This window comes from Tenrec ecaudatus, chromosome 11 (genome assembly GCF_050624435.1).
Source record: "Tenrec ecaudatus isolate mTenEca1 chromosome 11, mTenEca1.hap1, whole genome shotgun sequence".
Taxonomy (NCBI): Eukaryota; Metazoa; Chordata; class Mammalia; order Afrosoricida; family Tenrecidae; genus Tenrec; species Tenrec ecaudatus.
Window position 1 is genome coordinate 87,740,247 of NC_134540.1, and position 21,741 is coordinate 87,761,987.

The 21,741-nt window shown below is 44.5% G+C and overlaps 1 protein-coding gene and 1 pseudogene across 7 annotated transcripts in view; one reads left to right on the forward strand and one right to left on the reverse strand.

Moving 5' to 3' along the window:
* Window positions 1-21,741, reverse strand: part of ATP11A (ATPase phospholipid transporting 11A) — a 224,818-nt gene that overhangs the window by 187,422 nt on the left and 15,655 nt on the right. The gene's annotated exons all lie outside the window — the stretch shown is intronic.
* On the forward strand, window positions 19,903-20,629 carry LOC142460813 (peptidyl-prolyl cis-trans isomerase A pseudogene; annotated as a pseudogene).

Here is a 21,741-nt window from a genome sequence, read left to right on the forward strand (position 1 = left end):
CCATGTATTGAATCAGTAAAATATCATTATTTAGAGAATGAACTTTCTCTGCTACTACAAATAGTGCAGAGAAGGTGAAAAAGGTTTAGGAAACAAAATTTAAGCAATGTGAAATTAATAGTAGTGTTTATGATATACAATAAAGGTGGCAAAACTAGGTCAGGAACACCCGAGCCGCAAGCACAAAGCACAAGAGTAGCTAGCGAAACACATTTAAAATAAAATTGTTTTAGTAAACCTGCTTTCTAAAATATGTTTTCAATGAAATGGCATTGAAATTACATTCGCAGTACTTTGAAGGATCTCATATGTGTGTGTGTACACACACACAAAAGGGGTACCCCCCAAAACTGAATTTTTTTCAAAGCTATGTAATTTTTAAAAAACAAAACAACCATATCACCTTCAAACTACTCTCCATTATACTTAATACATTTGCCAAATCTGTGATTCCATTCTTGGAAACATTTTCAAACATCTGCTTTGATGACTGACAGTGACTCCTTCATTTTTTACCCTTTCACCTCTTCTATGTCACCAAATTGCTGTCCTTTCATGTTCCTCTTCATTCAAGAAAACAGAAAGAAGGCAAATAGAGTGAGATCAGGTGAGTCGGGTGTGTGGGCAAGAGAGGCGTGCTGCTTTGGGGCCAAAAACCGGCACACTGAAATGGCTGGTGAGCGGGTGCATTGTTGTGGTGGCAGAACCAGTTTCCCGTCTGCCACAAATCAGACCTTTTTTGTTGCACACTGTAATGCTATCTTTCCAGAACCTCTAAATAGAAAGTTTGATTAACAGTCTGACCTGGTGGAACGAACTCCAGCTGCACTATGAGTCGACATTTTCATCCATTTGGGAAGTTGATGGACATCCAAAAACAAGGTTTCTCATCAATCGACATTTTACCTTTTTCTGAAATGAGAAACCCACTTGGACCCTTGAATTTTTCCCTTGGTGCTGTCCTTGTAAGCTGTGTTCAACATCACAATAGTTTCTATGGCATTTTTTTCTTAACCGGAAACAAAATTGCAGAGCCACATTCTGTTCTCTTAAATCGGCCATCACAAAAAACGAGATTCAAGCGAAACTGCCTTTACCAAAAACATTCACCGTGACCAGAGAGAACCTTCCCAGGTGACACCACTGAGTGCACGAACTCAGAGCGAGTTGCTTGATGCTCGCCTAGCAGGAAAAATGCCCGGCAGAACTTTTTCCTGGGCTTTTTGGGGTATCCCCTCATGTGGACAAACACATACCAAGTTATATCAAGTTAATGAGGTACAATGCAACACACAGGTAACAGCCTCCTTTGGGTTGTGAGGCTGTACTCTGAAATAAGAGAAACCAAGCAAGTTTTATCTGGTGTGGGAGAAAAATATAGATAATTTTTCATTTTAATAATTAACATCATACAATTCAGGAGTTCAGTCAAGAAAGGGTGTGCAATGGTCGCTGCAATCAACTTTGGAACCTTTTCTCCCTTCATGTACCCAAGAACGTTGACTTCCCATTTCCCAGCCCCCAGAAAATCATTCATCCAGCTTCTGTCTTCATAAACCCGCCCATCCAAGTTCCCCTCAACAGAAGAATATGCAAAACAATGGCAACCAACAAGCAAGGACCCAGCAACAATGGCCATTCCAGAGATAAACCTCAATCTAAGAGAAAACAGAATATAAAGTGTAGACTACATTCACATAGGGTGCACAGAGAGATCTAATGACAAAGTGTTACAGTCAAGCCTAACTACAGCTGCTAAAATCCACTCTACAGTGTTTTGGTTTTGTGTCTGATCATAAGACTGTTAATGTTCCTAGCCTGCATATATTGGGCACTCGCCGGCTACTCACTCCGTGTGGAGAATCGGAAATGAATTTGGAGCTATCACTACCATCTCTAGTTCTCCACAATCAGGTCCTTAGTATTCAGGCACAGGTCTTCTCCGCTCCTCCAGCTTTGGATTTGATTATTTGTGATCCATGGCTCACACGAGCTGACGTGGATCTTCCCGGTAGACTTAGCTGGTGCCTCGCGTACACGACTGCTTGTTTTGAGACAAGCCTTTGTGACTCCAGAGTCCGTCACCATCCTTTGCTTGGCACCCATGAGGGAGAACGCCAGGTAGAGTTAAGTCTTAATAGCTCTTATAATAGAGATACAATCAAGTGAGAGCTCAAAATCCATTCAGAGAACTATTGTTTCTATACGTCATTGGTTTCCTAGGTCTCACGGCAACGCTACTGATAGTGACATTGCTTTAGTCAATAATGAAAGCACCGTTGAGTAAAGGGTTCTATACATGGGTAGGACTTCTTATCAGATTCCAATACATGAACAGTCAATTTGTCTATCTTCCAAATGCGAGTGACTGGATACTCGTTCCACATGCCGTGAGGAACTCACACACGTGTGAGAGGCAATATTTCAGTAACACTCCCTTATGAGGGTGGAACCTGGCCTGGCAGACTAACATATAAAGGCAAAGAGAGCAGGAAAACAGGAAATATATGTTGGTCCTGGGCTGCCGTTTGTTGGGTACCTTCAGAGCAATATGTCTGAACCCATTCAAAGTCCAACGAGAAGCAATTCCTTAATCTTGGAATAGTGGTCATCTGCTGCTGCGGCTTCTACAAGAGCATTTGAGCTTAAAGCTCCAGGGAGTGTTTCCATTCCTGTTATAAGGGATTCTAAGGTCATGTCCAGTTCAGTAATTAGGGTTTACAACGCAGGTCTTCCTGATGCGGTCTAGGAAGGGTGTCGTGTACCTCAGATGAACAAAGTCTATTGTCCAAGTTGTTTATAGCATGTGGCCTGAGTCATCAGGGGTGAGTTGGAAAGAAAGTTTATTATCTGAGCTCTGACCTGCTCATTGATCTCTCTTGCTAAGGTTTTATTACAAAAATAATGAGACCATATTTTGCATTTTTTATTTTGTTCTGATTGTTCATGTCTTTCTATTTAATTTTTCCTTGAAGTAAATGATCTATCGTTTTTCCTCTAATTGAATCATAAAATTCTCAACAAGAAATCCTTCACATTCTCTTTGTTCTCATAACAAACCTACATCTCACTAGTTATCCCCAAAGCGGGCACTCAAAGCCTTTGTGATATACTTCAGATCAACTGCTCTGATCTTACGGACACCATTAGTCCTAATACTGAGCGTCTTTCTCTGTTTTTCCGGCGTCTGACTAGAGAAAACCTATGTACACGGGGCTTTCCCTGGCTTCAGTTGTTGGTCTTCTGAAAGTGCTTCTGTTATGTTACTTTTCTATCTCATTAGGCTTTCTCAAAGCCTTCTTCTGAAAGGAGAGAGAAGAGCAGGGGAAGGAGGGAGTGAAAACTTATGTTACATCCTCTCCAAAAATCATCTTTCATGGCCTTCCGGCATAAACTATTTTACTGCCCACCGTCCAAAACGTGCTCAGCCTCAGACTAAACCATTCAACTGTCTGAGAAGAAACCTATTCTCCCACAAACAAACAAAAGACACGAAATCCCTAGTCCCAGCACCTCCTGTCAAAGTTTTTAACAGCTATCTAACTCATTTCCATATAAACGGACTCCATCTCTTGGTGAGTCGATTAGGGTGTACAGAAACTATAGGACAGAGGAGAATCGTCTCATAGGATTCCCAAAGCTATAAATCTCTATGGAAGCCACTGCCCCAATTTTCTCCCACAGAGCGGCTGGTGGGTTTGAACCACTGGCCTTCTGGTTATCAGTCAAGTTCCCAGTGTACCACCAGGACTCCAATTATCTCCAGAGACACTCTAGTTATATGAATATAAAAATATGTCTGACCCAGAACACATAGAGCACTGGTGCTGTGTAAGATAGAGAGGGAGGGAGGGAGCTGCCCACATTTGGCAATGTCCGCATCCTGGAAGCAATCCTTGCCTATTTCCCTAACCCTGGCTCACCCCACAGAAAGTAGACTTGGTACCTGAGTGGTTAAGGCAGAAGGAAGATAGGCAGGAGTTGACCAAGAAAGTAGATATCACCTCCTACCGATCAACAGGCACGGCCACGGACTGCCAGGCTTTGGGTAGTTGCTTTTGAGGCTCTGGGTGTTGGGATAAAGCGCACTGTGGTGAATCCCTGCGTAATTAGCAGATTCACAAGCACCTACTTATTAACTCAGCCCCGCAGGTTCACACTTCCGTTCCCCAGAGCCAATTGCCGAATTCTGCCTGTAGAGGCAGAGTCAAACTGTAACCACCTAAAACGCCCTTCCCCTGTGATGCTGAGATGCCTAGAGCCCGAGGCGACGCTGCTGCCCCCAGCTGGGTGGCTTCCCACCCTGATGTCAGCTGCAGAAAGCAGCATCGCAAATAATTTAGTTCGAGGTATTATGTAGTTCACAGCATTCGTGGGAAGCTGGGAAACTGGCCTCAAAAAAAAAAAAAAAAAAGCACACCCACAGCTGTTAGAAGACTCGTTAGATTTGTTTCCCTGAGTCTCCTTAACATTTCTCCAAGATTCCGATTCCCAGAGAAAAGCATCTCATTCTCCTCAGCAAACTATGCTGTTGTTGTTGTTGTTGAGTGCCCTCCAGTCCGTGCCAACCAGAGGGACCGGACCCCTGGGAGAGCACCGCCCTGGCTATCTAGTACTGGAAGTGGAGAGCCAGATCTGCATTCGGCTGTGCCCCTGGGTGGGTTCGCCTCTCTAGCCTTTTAGAGGGTGAACAAGTGCACATCTATTCCTCGTGCCACAAGGGCCCCTTGCCCCACTGCTGCTGAGACGCAGTCCATTTGGACTCTGAGGGACTCTATCGGAGAGAGCAGAACTGCCCCTGTGGGTTTCCACACTGCGACTCTTCATGGGAATAAAATGCCTCATCTTTCTCTGGCAGAGTGGCGAATGGTTTCAAACTGCCCGCCTTGTGGTTAGCAGCTCAATGCTTAACCTATTACACTACCATGGTTCCTGGATATCTCTCTCTCTCTCTCTCTCTCTCTCTCTCTCTCTCTCTCTCTCTCTCTCTCTCTCTCTCTCTCTCACACACACACACACACACACACACACACTTACACATTCAGTTCTGTCTTCCCATATTAATTTTAATATAAAAAAGGGATGAAATGGCTAATAATCCAAGGAAACTATGCTTTCATCAGAATGTGATCCATCTCTCATCAGCAACATCTTATTTCTCTAACCTGGGGCCTCCGAATTTCTAATCCATTTGGGGCACCAGTTAAGTAACCTGTAGTTACAAAGCAACATGGAAACAGATGTCAATTAATAGCCTTCACAGCAGCCATTGATGTACTGAAAAGGCAGAGATTAAAGCTGCATTGGGAGGAGGACTTGTCTGTACAGAATTCCCTGAGAACAGGAGACTTGAATCCAATGTAAGAATACCAGATGGAGCAGCAGTGACGAAAGGGCTATGGACAGTGCCCTTTAAAATGCTAAAAATAATGTGCCTAAGCTCACAGAAATCCACTCCTCTTTCTTAGATTTAGAGACACACCAATACTTTCTTCTGGGAGTCAGCTGAGGGCTTTTTTTTTTTTTTAAGGAGGTTTGAGGTCAGTAAAAATTGCTACACAACCATCTCACCCATCTATCAGATTCTCTCTACCGAGAGGAACACTGGTTACCATCCTATGGTTCTGGGTAATATTTCACCTTCGTGTCCTTGTATGTCTCCTTCAGAATTCCATGTACATGTATATGTACTGTACAGTGATGGTATATGTATTATACAGTGGGGAAATATTTTTAAAGTACTGGATGCTGACATTAGAAAACTGATTGGACTAATATCACATAGCAAATTCGTAGCAACATCAGACTCAGCCAGGCATCCTCCTTTCCATTCATATATCTTCCATTCTGCCACCTGCCTGCCCTGGAGGTGAGGTGAGCTACAGGAGGGCTGTGGCAGGCAAGGGAGGACGTCCCGCTGATGGGACATGGAAGTCCTCTAAGGGGCTGCCTCAACTTCATCCTCTTAGCAAGAATCAGGCAAACACAGAAGGGACAACAGAGAAGCCACCACACCTGTGTTCTCAGGTAGAGGTGTGAATGTTCTACCATGCAGGGCCTTTACGCTTATTGCTGGATTCTCAAGCAGATGGTGCCCTGTCGGGAACCAGAGAGGCAGGTTGAAAAAGGCAAGAGAAGGGAAGTTAGAGATCAAGTTAATCACAACTGAAGAAAAGGAAATGTGAGAAAAGAAAGTATGAGTCAGAGCCAGAAAACACAAAGACCGGGGAAGAATGGGGAAGGCATCTTACCTGAAAACCACGGACATTTGATTTTGTTCTTCCTCTGCCCTGTATGCAGTCTGCCTGCCTATCAGCTCTTCATCACCATTCCTGGTTTTTCCCCTTTCAATTGGGCACACATAAACTGATAGCTGGTTTCATTTTATCCTTATCAACAATGACAGTACCTATCATCACAGGATTAAATGGCCAAAATTCGATCTTCCTTCAAACCAAGTGGAGAAATAAAATTTCCAGTCTGCCTGAAGAAACTGGAGGCTTAGAAACTATAGCCATGAGCAATAATTAAAAATCCACTGAGATTGTCTTGCAAGGCAGACATGGTGGCCCTTAAAGATGCTATAAAATTATCATTTAATTAGGCAATACACAATTTCTTTTTAACTATGTGTAATAATATGAAGTCTTTCATCCATAAGATCCATGAAACTTTTAAAAATTTAATTTAGTGATTATCCATAAAGCTTTGAGAACTATGTACTTTATAATACTACATGTGTAAAACAGAAAAGTAACAATAACCATTAAGCCTACTGAATAGAACTTTCGAAAAAATTATTAACCAAAAATATGTCTTGCAAATGTTCAAGCAAACATCAACTCAGTCTGCTCAGAAGCCCCATGTTCCCACCTCTCCCCACACTCCAAAAATACAACACATGTGTGTATGCACTTTGTGCTTGTACATGTGTCTGTGTGTAAACACTCATGGTGACAGCATCCTGGACCACCAAGCTTGCAGGATGGCATTCCCGACTGGAGCAGCCAATGCAGAGAGGAACATAGGGTCAGCCCCACCACAAGATACAAGGTCCCCTTACTGACCCACAGCACTATGGGGGCTTGGGGGAGTTCCAGAGACACAGTGAAGGAATTGTGCCCAGTCTGAGCACCACCACCCCCAACAAAAACACACAACAGGTTGTAACACAAAGGAGGCACAATAGGGGAGCAAGGCAACCAAGTCCCTGAGGAATTCTGAAAATAGACTTCAGACTTGGGGGGGCAGGGCTTGACACTGCCTCGGACCCAATTGGAAAACATTCATAAGCATCAGCAAACAGACCAGGAACAATTCATAGGCTATTATTTTTTGTCTTTTCATGTTTATCTATATAAAATAGGCAGGATAAACAATCCTGAGGGAAAAACAACAGGACTGAGGGTTCCAGGGGTACAGGGGAGAGGAGGAGGTGGGGGGAAAGGAGGGGGTATCCACCAAACCCAGGAATAAGGGAACAACAAAGGTCTATAATTGATGCCCAGGGGGATGTAGAATGCCTATTGGGGTTCAATCAGGTGCAGTGTAGCCGAGAGGAAGTACAGAGAGTCGAATGAAGGTCGAGCATGACAGTGGGACAAGAGGAAAGTAAAAGGAAATAGAGGAAAGAGCTAGGAGGCAGAAGATATTAATAGAGGTATAAACAGACATGTACATATGTAAATATATTAATATATGATTATAAGGATATAAGTCTATGTCCATATATTTATTGGTTAAGTATTAAGGTAGCAAACAGACATTGAACCTCTACTAAAGTCCTCCCTCAATGCAAGAACACTTTGTTGTAATAAATGGCATTCTGTGATGCTTACCTTTCGGACAAGATGGCTGAAGGCAAAATGGGTGCATAAGCTAATATGGTGAAGAAAGCTGATGGTGCCCAGCTATTACAAGATATGGTGTCTGGAGTATTAAAGGCTTGAAGTTAAACAAGCAGCCATCTAGCAGGGAAGCAACAAAGCTCACATGGAAGAAGCACACCAGCCTGTGTGATCATGAAGTATCAATGGGATCAAGTATCAGGCATCAGAAGACCCCAAACAAACAATCATTTCAGTGCATATATGGGGGGTTGGAATGGAGACCCAGGGCCCATGTGTAGACAGTTGGATGACCCCTCACAGAAAGGTCACGAGGAAGGGATGAGCCAGCCAGGGTGCAGTATAGCACAGACGAAACACACAACATTCCTCTAGTTCTTTAATGCTTCCTCCCCTCATTATCATGGCCCCAGTTTTATCTTACAAATCTGGCTAGACCAGAGCAAGTAGACTCGTAGAGTTAAGAGCTCTCAACACACAAAATCCAGGAGAGCTAAATCCCTCAGGTCCAAGAGTAGTGATATTAGGAGAGTAGGGGAAGATAGGGGGAAAAGGGGAGAAAGAGGGAACCAATTGTAATAATCAACATATAACACCCAACACCCTCCCCCCCCAAGCAGGGGATGAAGAATAGAAACATGGGTGACGGGAGACAGCGGACAGTGTAAAATAGGAAAGAAGTGCACTGGGTGGCTATAAAGTTCACATGAGAATCACCTCTACGGAAAGCATGTTGCTCTAGAAGTAGCAGGCTTATGAATCCCTCCTCTACAAATGTTTGTTGAATAAAGGTGATTTTTTTTTAAATAGGAAAAGCCACTAAAGGTACAGATCTTACCTGCATGGATTCTACTGCACTAAGCTCTCAAACAAGGTATGAAAGCAAATGTCTGCTTTATCCCAACATATTTGAAAAGAAATATTGGAAACGTTGGGCCAGGATTGATATTTGGCTGATTCAATCCAGCCATTGAGCTCCATGCTGACAATGCTTTGTTTTAACTTTAGTTGGGGGTGCTCATGCTGTTTCCATCAAAAGAGGTCTCTAAGTAAAAGTTGGAAGAGTGGTTAATCAATCAACGTTTCAAGTGGCAAAGAAGACTCAACAGCCTCCCCTCCAGGGCTGTCTCAGAGAAGTTCACTGTTCCCCAACTCCACATTCTTCCCTTCCATCCTGCCACCTCCACAGCTGAGCTTCCCAATGAGGGGTTGTGTGGTGGCAGTGTAATACAGGAGAAAAAGTCCTGTCCTGGGAGAAATAAAAAAGGGGTTCAAATCTATAGTACACAGGTACAGATAAGAGCTGGAAACACAGGGAATCCAGGTCAGATGGCCCCTTCAGGACCAGTGGTGAGAGGGGTGATACCAGGAGGGGAAGGGGAAGGTGGGGGAGAAAAAAGGAACTAATCACAATGATCTACATATAACCCCCTACCAGGGGGATGGACAACAGAAAAGTGGCTAAAGGGAGACATCAGCCAGTGTAAGACATGAAAAAATAATAATTTATAAATTATCAAGGGGAGAGGGAGGGGGGAAATGAGAAGCTGATACTAAGGCCTCAAGTAGAAAGAAAATGTTTTGAAAATAATGATAGCGACAAATGTACAGATGTGCTTGATACAATGATACAATGATGGTTGGATTGTGATAAGAGCTGTACAAGCCCCCAATTAAATGATTTTAAAAAATCTATAGTCTCCAGTACAATTAACTTGTACGTCCTTCCGCTGGTTCTTTGGGCCTCCATCATCTTCCACATGTGGGGGTTTAAATAATCCTCAGCTGAAAGTGTTCCTCTGGGCTGCTAGCTATGAGGTCAGCAATTTAAAATCACCAGCCAGCTACACGGAAGAAAGACCAGGCTTTCTACTCCCTCAAGACTACAGTCTCAGAAACCCACAGGGGCAGTTCTGCCCTGGCCTAACGGGTCGCTGAGAGTCAGAAACAACTGGGCAGCAGTGTGTATGGAATCCTGTACTGAGAAATCTGTAGAAAAGAAGTTCTCACACTTTATTCGGCGATCATTCTAACCATGCATGGAACGCGGGGGTAGGGGGCGGTACTGAGCTGAGTTCCTGTATTTGTGAGCAAGGCAGCGTGGCGGCATAATGGTTTAAGGGGTGAGCTGATAACAGCAGGGTCAGCAGTTCAAACCTACTAGCCACCCCATAGGTGAAAGCTGAGGCTCTCGCCTCCCATAAAGACTTTCAGCCTCAGAAACCCTAGGGAGCAGTTCTACTCTGTCCCAGAGGGTCAACATGAGCCAGAACGGACTCAATGGTGGTTGGTTTGAGGGCTTGCTTGGTTGGTTGGTGAAGAGGCTGCCTGGTGGTGCAGCGGCTAATGTACTCTGCCCTGAACCACAAGGCCGGAGACTCCAACGCAGGAGAAAGCCGTGGCAGGCAGCCTGCGTCCACAAAGAGTTACAGCCTAGGAAACCCAATGGGCAGTTGTGCTCTGTCCTACGGGAGTGATAATTGGCTGAAATTAGCTCGACAGCAGTGGGGTTTGGTTTTGTTTGACTTGTGAGCACCACTAGATTGTTCTCTCTCGGGAGTTGCAGGCCAAACATCGTGAGAAATAGAAAACAATGGTAAGGCTTCCAAATAGTACACACCACTGAGTGGGGCGAGGAAAGGAGGCTAAAACGTTTGGAAGCAAACATGTGGCCGAGGTACATGAGAGTGTTTTTGTTTTTAAAAATAATCAACAAAAGGCCTTGACAATCACACACGAGGCCAGTGTTACCAAGAGTCCCCAGCTCTGTGCCACTGACAACGGGGCTGGAAGAAGGGCCTCAGATTAGGCGGCGTGTTAATTAAGGTTTCTCCTCCCTCCACCCTCCACTTGTCTGCTCCCTCCATGAAGTGAGTCATCGCTGGAGATTCCTTCTGGTTATAATTAGAAAGCAGAGAAAATACACACTCCTCATTTTCAATAGGTTTATATCAATCCAAAAGCTAAATCTTACTTTGCATATTTGGGCTTCCCCCCAAGTCCCAGAGACATAAGTCTCTATGTAGTAAAGGCAAGTGTGGAAGTCAGAGAAGTCACACTCTGGCTGCTTCAGAACTGAAAGCCGAACGCAGGACAAGGGGCTGCTGAGTCCGAAAGCCACGGCACTCTGACAGCACGCAGAAGAGCTTCCCCTTTCTCTTCCTTGCTTTTTCCTCTCTGCGCTGGCCTGTAGGTTCTGGTGTTAGGGATTTTCTCCTTCCCCTCAAGCTTGTTTGAGTTTTAACAAGTGATTTATGGCAATTTCCCCCTTGACTACTGTGAGTCAGCTTTTAAACCACATTCTATACTGAGTACTGAAGGCTAAACGGCAACAGAAATCATGGTAAAAACTTAGCTCCCGCGCCCAGTTTCCTAGCTGACATCTGGCCAAGGCCCAGCTGTACAGGCTGAATTCCTGGAGGTCCCTGGGGAAAAAATAAAGTCTTCACCACGCTGTGCCTCAGTGTCCTTCGGGACGCTGCTGCTTGTGGGGGATGGGAAGAGCAAGAACAAACTCACTGCCATCGAGTAGATTCTGACTCATGCGACCCCAAGGACAAGGTAGAACTGCCCCCTGTGAGTTTCCGACTAGGACTCTCGACAGCTTCAGCTTCCTCCCACAGAGCAGCTAGTGGTCAGCCGCCTCCTGCATCACCACTCTACCCCCAGGGTTGGCTCCTCGGGCCGCTGGGGGGCCGATCCCAGCATGCCCACTAAAGGATGAGCGCTGAATCAGCCAGTGTGACTTCCCTGACTTCCACACTTGCCCTGCTACCCATCTCTGAGGGGAAATGTGCTAACCAAGCGACAGAATAGCACCAGCCTTGGCAAAAAGGAAAAGGCACCCGTTGTTAAGGAGTTACCTATCACTCTTACTATCTCGCTGCGAAAGGACCAGGCACAAAGGAACCTATTACAGTTCTTTTCTTCGTCCCCCAAACCCAAGACATGCCCTGCCTCCTATCGCTGATTTCGGCAGCCACCATCAATCACAGTGACCCGACTCTGGCAGCACTTCGGGACCGTCCTCAGTTGAAACAACTGTTAGGTCGCAGAGCTCCTGGCACATAGAAGTATTACTAATACTTTGATCCTGTCGCTCTGTGGTTCAGGCTGGACAATGGTTCTGGAAGGATTTCTATTAATAGTTCTAATTTGCCTCTCATTTCTCCCGTCCCAGTGGCAGTCCTCATGCTAGAGAACCAGGCTCGTCCTGGATGGATGTGTCAGCTGCCTCAGCCACGCTACTGCCCTTGGCTCTCAGCCCAAATCAATCTCCTCACTGGACACTCGGTCTCTGTGTTATGAGCTTGGCTGCTAACCCAAAGGTCCGCGGTTCAAACCTACCATGCACTCCTCAGGAGAAAGTTTTGACAGCCTGCTTCCATAAAGATTCCCCCACTGCCATCGAGTTGAGGCCAACTCATAGGGACCTAGACACCGTTTCTGGGGCTGTTGACCTCTATGGGGACAACCTCCCCTTTCTCCTTTCAAGTAGCTGGTGAGTTTGAACCACCGCCTCTGCAGTTAGAAGCCCGGCAGTCGCAGGGTCCCTTCCAGAAAGCAACACTCCGAGGCATGTCGACTCTCTCCCGTGGGTTGCAGCATCAATGGGAGGTTAGTCACTACTCACTACCTGACTGTCTGAACAGAGATGGCTGGGAGAGCTTCCTTATCCTCACCAGGGAAACAACACTGGAGCAGATTTTAAAGAAGAGAAAAAATTCTTTGTGACTAGTCTTGCCCCCTCCCCCCAGTTGTTCTTATCTTCACTTAATTGTCCATGCAGGGGGGCCGTGAACAAGGTAGCCTCCTTTTATGAACTATTTGACCTGCTGCAGTCTCGAACGCAGAAAGCACCACAGGCAGACCTAAGGCTTTAGAACCACTTCCAATGGAAGAAGTGCAACTGCAGACTCACAGATGGCAGGGGGCACCCTGGGTGCGGTCTGCGCCAGCTCTGCCTGAGCCTCCTTCCTCCCTGAACCTATTTCCCTCTGACCACACTGCCTCAGTCCCTTCCTTCAGGAGCTGGGTCCTGGCCTCGAGTTCCTTCCTTTAGGCTACAATTATGGCAAGACTCTACAGAATGGAAAACCCCACTCTTCCACAGCCTGAAGGCTAGGAGGGAGGGGAAAGCCCTGGAAGTAATTGTGGGGTGCTTCTTTTCTGCAGCATATACACATTAGTGGGCTTTGCCTCCTGCCTCAGCTGTCTTTTTGGTTACGTCACACAGGCTGAAAAGTCAACATTTGCTTCTGTGAGCCTGTCACGCTAAAGACTGCGCATTAGCAGAAATGTTCCAACTGCCCAACGAGCCCCAGGGACACACTGGATAACCGGTTGGCTCCTGAGGAAAGCCTGGTGGTTTGAACCGCCCAGCTGCTCCCTGAAAGACCTGGCAAGTCTGCTCTCATCAAGATCACGGTGTAGAACGCCCCGGGGCCATTCTCCTCTGCCAGACAGGGTGCCTGGGAAGCAGAACCAAGCTAATGGCGCCTCACAACTCCACAGCACGCAGGTTGTCCTGTGCATCAAGTTTTAAAACCATGGGCTCGTAAGTGGGCCGATCCCACAAGCTGCATACAGACGCAGATCACTGGTGGCCCCACTTACCCTAAGAATGCCTAAAAGCTAATCGCCTGAGTCCTCAGCAATCACTCCAAATCTTTTTGAGAAGGGACCTTTCCAAAGGGTTCCCACAAGATGAATAAGGGGAACTCCATAAAAAAAAAGTGCAATAAACATTTGTAAAAGCATTTCATTCGTATCGTTTGGAAGCAAGTTCTCTCTATTATACAGATTAAGGTGTGGGATGCTACACGGACAGCTATCCAATGCCCAGCTTTCAAGCCGTTCCATGTCTTCACCACAACGGACTCCCAGCGGAATGGAGCAGTGTTGTCAGGCTAGAAGGAACGGGGAGGGTTGGGTGCTATGACTGACTACGGGACAGACAAGGAGGTGCACTGCCCAGCATCCTCCTCCAGAAAAGCTTACTGGCTCAGACACATGGAATATGGTCAGCAGACAAGCCCCAGATGTCAGTGTCTGCAGGGTGGACCTCGGCGGCAGAGAGCCACCTGGCCCATCTGAGGTCACTCTATGTGGGCATTCTCTCCAGAGAGCCTTGCCGCGCTGGCCCAGGCTTTGCTGGGCCTGCAATGTGTGACTCCTTCATTTAACCCACCCCTCCTGTCACATATCTCATATAGCCTGATCCTGATTTGAATCAGCAGTATTTACCTTAAACGCCTCTTCAAGTTTACTGTCACAGTCTGGCCTGTGACTATTTGCCTTTGAGTCAAAACATGAACCCAAGTAGCTTTCTTTTTTTTTTTTTAAACGTTTTATTAGGGGCTCATACAACTCTTATCACAATCCATACATATACATACATCAATTGTATAAAGCACATCTGTACATTCCCTGCCCTAATCATTTTCTTTTTCTTTTCTTTTTTTACATTTTATTAGGGACTCATACAACTCTTATCACAATCCATACATATACATACATCAATTGTATAAAGCACATCCATATATTCCCTGCCCCACCAAGTAGCTTTCTTTGGGGACCAGGTTTATGAGAAAAATAAAATTATATTATACATTGTTCAGATACACTGGATCCTAAACTCTCAGCACTGAGAAACATTTTTAAATGCTATAGGACACACACTGGACTATAGGTCATTCATTGAGAAGCTGACCAAAATTATGTAATTTCTGGTGGCAAGGTTGAGACCAAAACAAAAATAAAAACAAAACACACTACCACACTGCCAGCCCCTAAGTGAAAGCAAGCAAATACATAAAACAAAAGCTACCTCTTGAATGACAATTTAAAAAATCTCTGGGCTTTAAGATGAGTTGTATACCATTAGAAAAAAAATTCTTTTCTTGGAATTTACAAGGGTAATAAATTCACAGAAATTAATATTGTGGGAACACTAGTGAAAAATCAATGATTATATATATATCAATGATTATAGTCAATAATTATATATATATATATATATATTTCTAACTTTATTTCTCTGTCAGCTCCAAAGAGCTGCCAAATTAGGCATCCAGCAAATTCAATGTTGCAATTAGGCTTTGGGTTTTTAAAGAGCCACACTAGTTAAGAGATATAATTATCTAATTTTACAATTACATTTCTCACTAACACATCAGGCAACAATGAGGACTCCCATAGCTTTTAAAAACTATGTTTTCCTTTACAAAGAGAAAGTGATTCGTAAAAATTTGGGGAAAATAGTGTTTTAATTTCAAGGGGGAAAAAACCCACATGCCATCTTCAGGACAGAAATTACAGGAAATCACTTCTCACCAAGCCAACAATTCTAGTGGAAAACACTTTCAAATGTCATTTGTAATTGCTAAAAAGTCTCAATAATTTTCAGATGCTAAAAATATATATCAAATCAACTAGTCAACATGCAGATCATACCACCTTCTGGAAGTAAATTTCACACAAAATGCTCTAACTCCAAATTCTTAGAGATGAACTTAGAAAAAAGTCATGTCACCAATTGGCATTATGACTGAGCCAACTAAGGCTTTGCGTGAAGCAAAAATCCAAGTATCCTAATAATATATTAAACAAGCACGCCAACATGAGCTATAGTCATTACACGTGCTGGCAACCAGTCACAGTATTTAGAATGCTGTTTGCTGAGTTTAGATTATTTTGTCTACCATTATCCAAAGTATTGTCTACCCTGAGCCAAATATCAAAATGTTCTTCTCTAGAACCATCACACTGATCTCATTCAAAGAAGTACATACTAAGCAAAATGAGACGCTCACATGCAGCCTTGCAGCCAACTGTTTAACTTAAAACACACACACACGCACACAAGTACTTGGCATCACCAATTATTTAAAAGAAAACCTTTCTATCTGGATGTATTTTCCATTAAAGTTTAATTAGAGTTTAGATTTCATCAAGTCTTCTCGTGACTCTGCTGAGGTCTTTTTTAATGATTAAAAATTAATAAGTAAGTGCTGCCCCCGAAAAAGAACTTTAAAAAATGGAACCAGATACACAATGTCGAACCTGGAACAGATGTCTCAGAGTTGCCTATCTACTGAGCTTTCCTATATGTAGTCAATATATCAAAACATTGTTCTGAAATCTTTCAAATCATCCTAATTTCCTGTTACGTAATATTTCTCTCTTTGGGCCATGATCTTAAATTTTGCAAAAGCAACCCATACAATATACTCCACAGTTTGAGAAATAAAACTTGAAGGGCAACTGAACTGTGACCCTATTCAATGACACGAAAGTCCAGCATGTCATGCTTCCCTCGTCTCCCTCCAACGGCGCCCCCGTCCTCAAGGCCCTATGCCATGGAGCCTTTGCTAGCCTTCTGACCTCCATCAGCCCAACCCGCTGCACGAGCCATTTCCTCTGCTTGCAAAGATTCTCCCTAGGCATTGGGAGAGTCCTAAGGTGAGCAGTTCGAAGCTAGCAGCTACTCCACGGGAGACATATGAGACTTTTTGCTTCCTACAAGATTTAAGGCCTCGGAAATCCACAGGAGCCGCTCTACTCTGTGCAATAGGGTCGCTGTGAGCTGGAACACAGCGGGTAGTGTGGATTGTGTATGTCAAGTACTTTGCAGGGTGTTCTTTGTAAGAAGCCTGGTGGCTTCACTCTACACATTCTCTTCAATGCCAATAAATCGAACATTTTATTCTCATTTGCTTTCAGCACACGCGCGTAAAAATGGATTGTAAAACATACATGTACACACATATTTCAGTTACTTGGCATTTAACTAGCTTATAGTTACATGCATCGGAACTATTCCAATAAGTGTTCTAATGAAAAATGGCAATTGTTTCATGTGCATGTGAAAGTGACAGATACATCTCCATCTGGAGTCACCCTCTAATCGCAGTACTTCCAAACCCTCAGATCAGGCCATTTTAGTTTGTGGTTTTGATTTTTCCCCCACCTTCCTCATATTTTAGTGGATCATCTCTGAGATTTTCTTTAAAAGTTATTCAGAAAAGCTACATGATATTCATTGGAAGAATTTAATTGTCCCTAATCCTCAGCTGAATATAGGTTGGGGGAAATCCTCTTTTCTCAGAAGCAAGGAGATTATTCAATGTAGCCAGGAAGTGACTGCCTCCTCCTCCGTAGGCCATCGTGAGGTCTGCCCAGATAGAAGGGAGGAAACACCCAGGCTGCACTGCTACTGGGAACAGGGGTAAGGGGATGGAGAGCACAAACACCCAACTCTAATCTCAGACACCCGAATAGGGGTTCCCTGTAGACACTTGAGATCTTCTTCTGTCTCAGAATCTCATTTTACAGGTCTTTCCAGTCAAAATGATGCTGTGAAGCAGAACTCGATCAAACCCTGGCTATAAGTCATGTCAGAAACATGCATGGTCTCCATTGTACATTGGAACCATTTACCTTGGCAATGTTTAAAATTGTTTTTGTCAATGAGAAAAGTAAAAAAAAAAAAGAAAAAAAGAATCCAAGATTCCTCCAACAATTTTCAGAGGCATACTAACTCATAACCGAAAGATGAGAAAAGGTCTTCTATGATCATTTCTGAAATGGCTTATACCAGCTTTGAAAAACACTTCATAAAAAACAATGAGGCCATGATCTTGAGAAGCTAACACTGAATGTTAGACAACAGTTGGTTGGGAAACATACATGTTGCCATGAAAAGCCATGAGGCTCTTGATCACGGAGAGCCAAGTGCTGACAAACCAAGGCCACCTGCTTTGGTTCGAACAAGGCAGCTAGCAGCAGAGATAGAGTGTGTTTGTGTTATTCTAACTTGTATTGCAAAGCCAGCTTCCACTCTGTTGCCCATTTTAACAAAAGCAAAATATCATCCTGTACAAAGATGCAGCAACAGGGGAAAAAAAATCTCTAAAAAGTAAATTCAATTGACTAGGGGAATTGGATCATTATGCAGCGGCCTACTCATTTACTAAACCCAGCCATGTCCAATCCAGTTATGTGATGTATACTGTAACATCTGTCCTGTCAAGAAGCCACGCATTGGATTATAATGCAAAACAGCATAACATTTTCTGCTTAAAAATCACCTCTCCTCTGCTGAAGCCCTTCCTAAAAGGAAAAAGACAGAAATACACAGATGCTAAATCTGATCCATCATGGAAACTGTGGCCTATTACATCCAATAGAGTAAATCCCCTAAATCCATTCCACAACTAAAAAAAGCAAAAATAATCACCCCACGAAATATTTTATTTTCTAGATTACCTTCCCAGCAGCTATGACTCTGTGCAACACTACTTCATCATTTCTTTGATACAATCCTAAACAAATGTAATATTCCTTTTAGAACTGCTTGCTCCTCTTTGCCTCCCTTTGATACTAACAATCTAAGTAGCATCTACTCTTACAGTCTATATATACATGACCTGTCTTAGCTTTAGATTTAAGATGGTAGGGTTCTAAAAGAAACAAACAAAAATAGAAGTCTATAGACTTGGCAATAAGCTGAGATACATATCTAACACAAAGATATGCGCCTTTTCCATTGTAAAAAGGTTCCTTCCTGACTCACATTTTTAGCATCTATCTTCTCAATAATCAAACTGTGAAGCTAACCTGATGACCATCTTAGAAACTCACTAATTAGAAATCTCACCGAATAAGACAGGAGCGGGGAGCATGAAGTAAAGACCCCCGAACAATCCAAGTCAAGGTCATGAAGTCTGGACTCAGTGTCAAGTTCTCCCAGGAGAGGGCCTGCTGTGCCACAGTTTTCTCTGTAGACCGGGCCTCTCTGGCCTGGGGTCTGCAGTTCTGCTCAGCTGACTTGCTGGACCACAAGCTTGCAAAGGGATGAAGCCACTTAAAATCAAAATAAGCTGCATAAACCCTTTACGGGCAGTGAGCATGCAAAGGCCATGTCAGCTGGGTGACTACGGCCTACCAAGCAGCATGGTGCCTTGTGGGCCTTGGTGGAAGGAGCAGGTTTGTAAAAGAGCCAGTCCTACAGAGCGTGAGGGCGACCTCACTACCATCAAAAAGAAGAGCCGTGAGTGGAGCTCATCCTTTGGACTCGGGGCCCCTCTATCAAGAACCTCTTAGAGCCCAGAGGCAGAGAGCACGACAACGCTATGGCACAAGAAGAGTACCCACGTGAAAAGTGGTGCAGGTTAAGCAGCAAACCAGATTCTCAGAGCAAGAGAACTAAGTGACTTCAGGCAGGAGGCTTGCTGGCGGACTAGGGTACCTCCCTCCAGGTGCAGGTCAGCAGAGCCAAGGAGCGTAACCCTTGCCTGAGCAGGGCAGAAGTGAGGCTGCTGCGTGGATCCAAGAGGCAGAGGCCCAGGCAGGGCCCTACCAATGGGCATGACTGAGAGAAGGGTGGAGCGAATTGCTGCTGGCTAGCGTGGCTGAGAAGTAACCCGAGTGCTGTCTTGGTTTGAAGCTGCAGAAGTTGTCCTAATTAACAAATTGACCCCTTCCTTTGCTACTTTCAGGCTACTTTCAAAGTAAATTGGGATTTCGGCATTGTAGCCTGTTACTTCCGTAAACAAACCCCATCAGAGTGAATTGTGTGGCCCACGCAACAAAGTATCAAGCCTGCAAAGAAATAGGGGTGCTGTGAGGCAGATGGTTAATGTCAGAATTCGTTTTTAAAAAAGAAAGAAAGGCTGAGGACTGGTGATAACATGACTTAGCGCTAACTCACAGGAATCGGCTTTGTGAAATGGTTCTACTCCCTGCACTCCCAAACCCCAAGTTAGATGGCTTCTGACACTGCTCCCCTCCACTCCCTGAAATAGCTATCTCAAGATTAAAAAACAGTAGGCCTCCACAAATTGACCTATTTATGTTCCAAGTGGTTTTCAATGGCTGATGTTTCAAACAAGCCTCTCTTCCAAGGTGCCTCTGGCGGTCTTCAAATCACTAACTTGTTGGCTAGCCGCTGAGCAAATTAACCATCGCACCACTGGGTTGACTAGAGAAACAAATCCAGAGACACGCTTATCGTTATAGAAAATAACTTTATGGCCGCCGCCTGAATCTGTAGTCTTGTCTGGTCCTGCTGTGCCCAGCCATGGTCAACCCTACTGTGTTTTTCGACATAGCCGCCAACGGCGAGTCCCTCGGCCGCGTTTCTTTCGAGCTGTTTGCAGACAAAGTTCCAAAGACAGCAGAAAACTTCCGCGCTCTGAGCACTGGGGAGAAAGGTTTCGGTTACAAAGGTTCCTGCTTCCACAGAATCATTCCAGGGTTTATGTGCCAGGGTGGTGACTTCACATGCCATAATGGCACTGGTGGCAAGTCCATCTATGGAGAGAAATTTGAAGATGAGAACTTCATCCTGAAGCACACAGGCCCTGGCATCCTGTCTATGGCAAATGCTGGACCCAATACGAACGGTTCCCAGTTTTTTATCTGCACCGCTAAGACTGAATGGTTGGATGGCAAGCACGTGGTCTTCGGTCAGGTGAAAGAAGGCATGAACATTGTGGAAGCCATGGAGCTTTGTGGTTCCAAGAATGGCAAGACCAGCAAGAAGATCATTATTGCTGACTGTGGACAACTCTAATTAAATGTGATCAGAATTTTCTGTTTTATTTTAAGCACCAGACCATTCCTTGTGTAGCTTGGGAAATCACCCTTCTATTCCCAGTGTGCTTGCAGTATCGTTTCATCTTGTGCTCTCACTCCAGTTCTTCGAGTTTCCTACTTTCCTTAATCTCCCTGAGTCCAGCTGGAAAGCAGAGTTAAGTTTATGATTATGAAATAAAAGATAAACAATAACTGTCAAAAAAAAGAAAATAACTTTCTATCAAGAAGTCATTATATATCAGGAAAACATCCCAGCCCAGTCCAACTCAAGTCCGGAAGACCAACACTAGGCCATAAGTCCCTCTTCAGACGCACGGAGCCACATGCAATGCTGCAGGATGCAGGAAGATCACAGGTGTGTGCGGAGCCGTGTTGACCCTAGGTCAGGGGAAACGTGGCAGGCTCTGGTAGCTCTCAGGGTGGCCAGCAAGCAGGAACGTGAAGAACAGTCAAGCGAAGGAAGCCACACCCCTAGGTGACACCATCAGGCTGTGACCTGATTGACAAGCTGGATACCACCTGAACTTTCACGCATCTTCAAGGTGACAGAAAATCATCTAATCACCACGACCACCCAAACGAAACAGAAAACCGAACTCACTGTAAACATAGTGACCCTGTAACAAGGTTCCCAAGAGAGCACGTCTCCACTGGAGCAAACACTCTCATCCTTCTCCCTGGAGCAGCTGGTGGATTTGAACCACCGACCTTGCAGTGAACAGCCCAACTCTTATCCCATCATGCCATTGGGTCTCTTTCTGAACTGCCCGGGGGCTCTGTGATCACGCTTACCTGTACCTAAACCCTGAACAGGATGTACGCCGTAACAGGACGTCAAAAGAACAAATTTGAGAATCAAGCAAAACAGGTTCCACTCCATGTTACCACCGCACAAATGACTGGGTGATTGTGAGCAAGATCATTTTCTCGTGATAAAAATGGACATAATACTCCTTCATAGATTTCCGAAGATTAAAAGTGATATGGATAAAACACATGAGCCAGGGCCCAGAAAACCAGATATTCAATTAACGAAACTTCGCTTCCTCCTCTGAAATGGTGCCAAGAAGCCCAAGGCTGGCTAATGCGAAATACCTGTAAACATTAGGGCCCAACTAATGTCTTTTTAACATCCACCCGTTTCGGGGGGGTTGGGGGGGGTGGGAGGATGGGTAGACGAAGGCTATAGACATGCCACATTTGCCAGGCTGCAGATTCTCTCCATCATTTTGAAATACGTCATTCACTTGTCTCTAACCAAATCATCTTTGTCATCAGTAACTGCAACATCTTG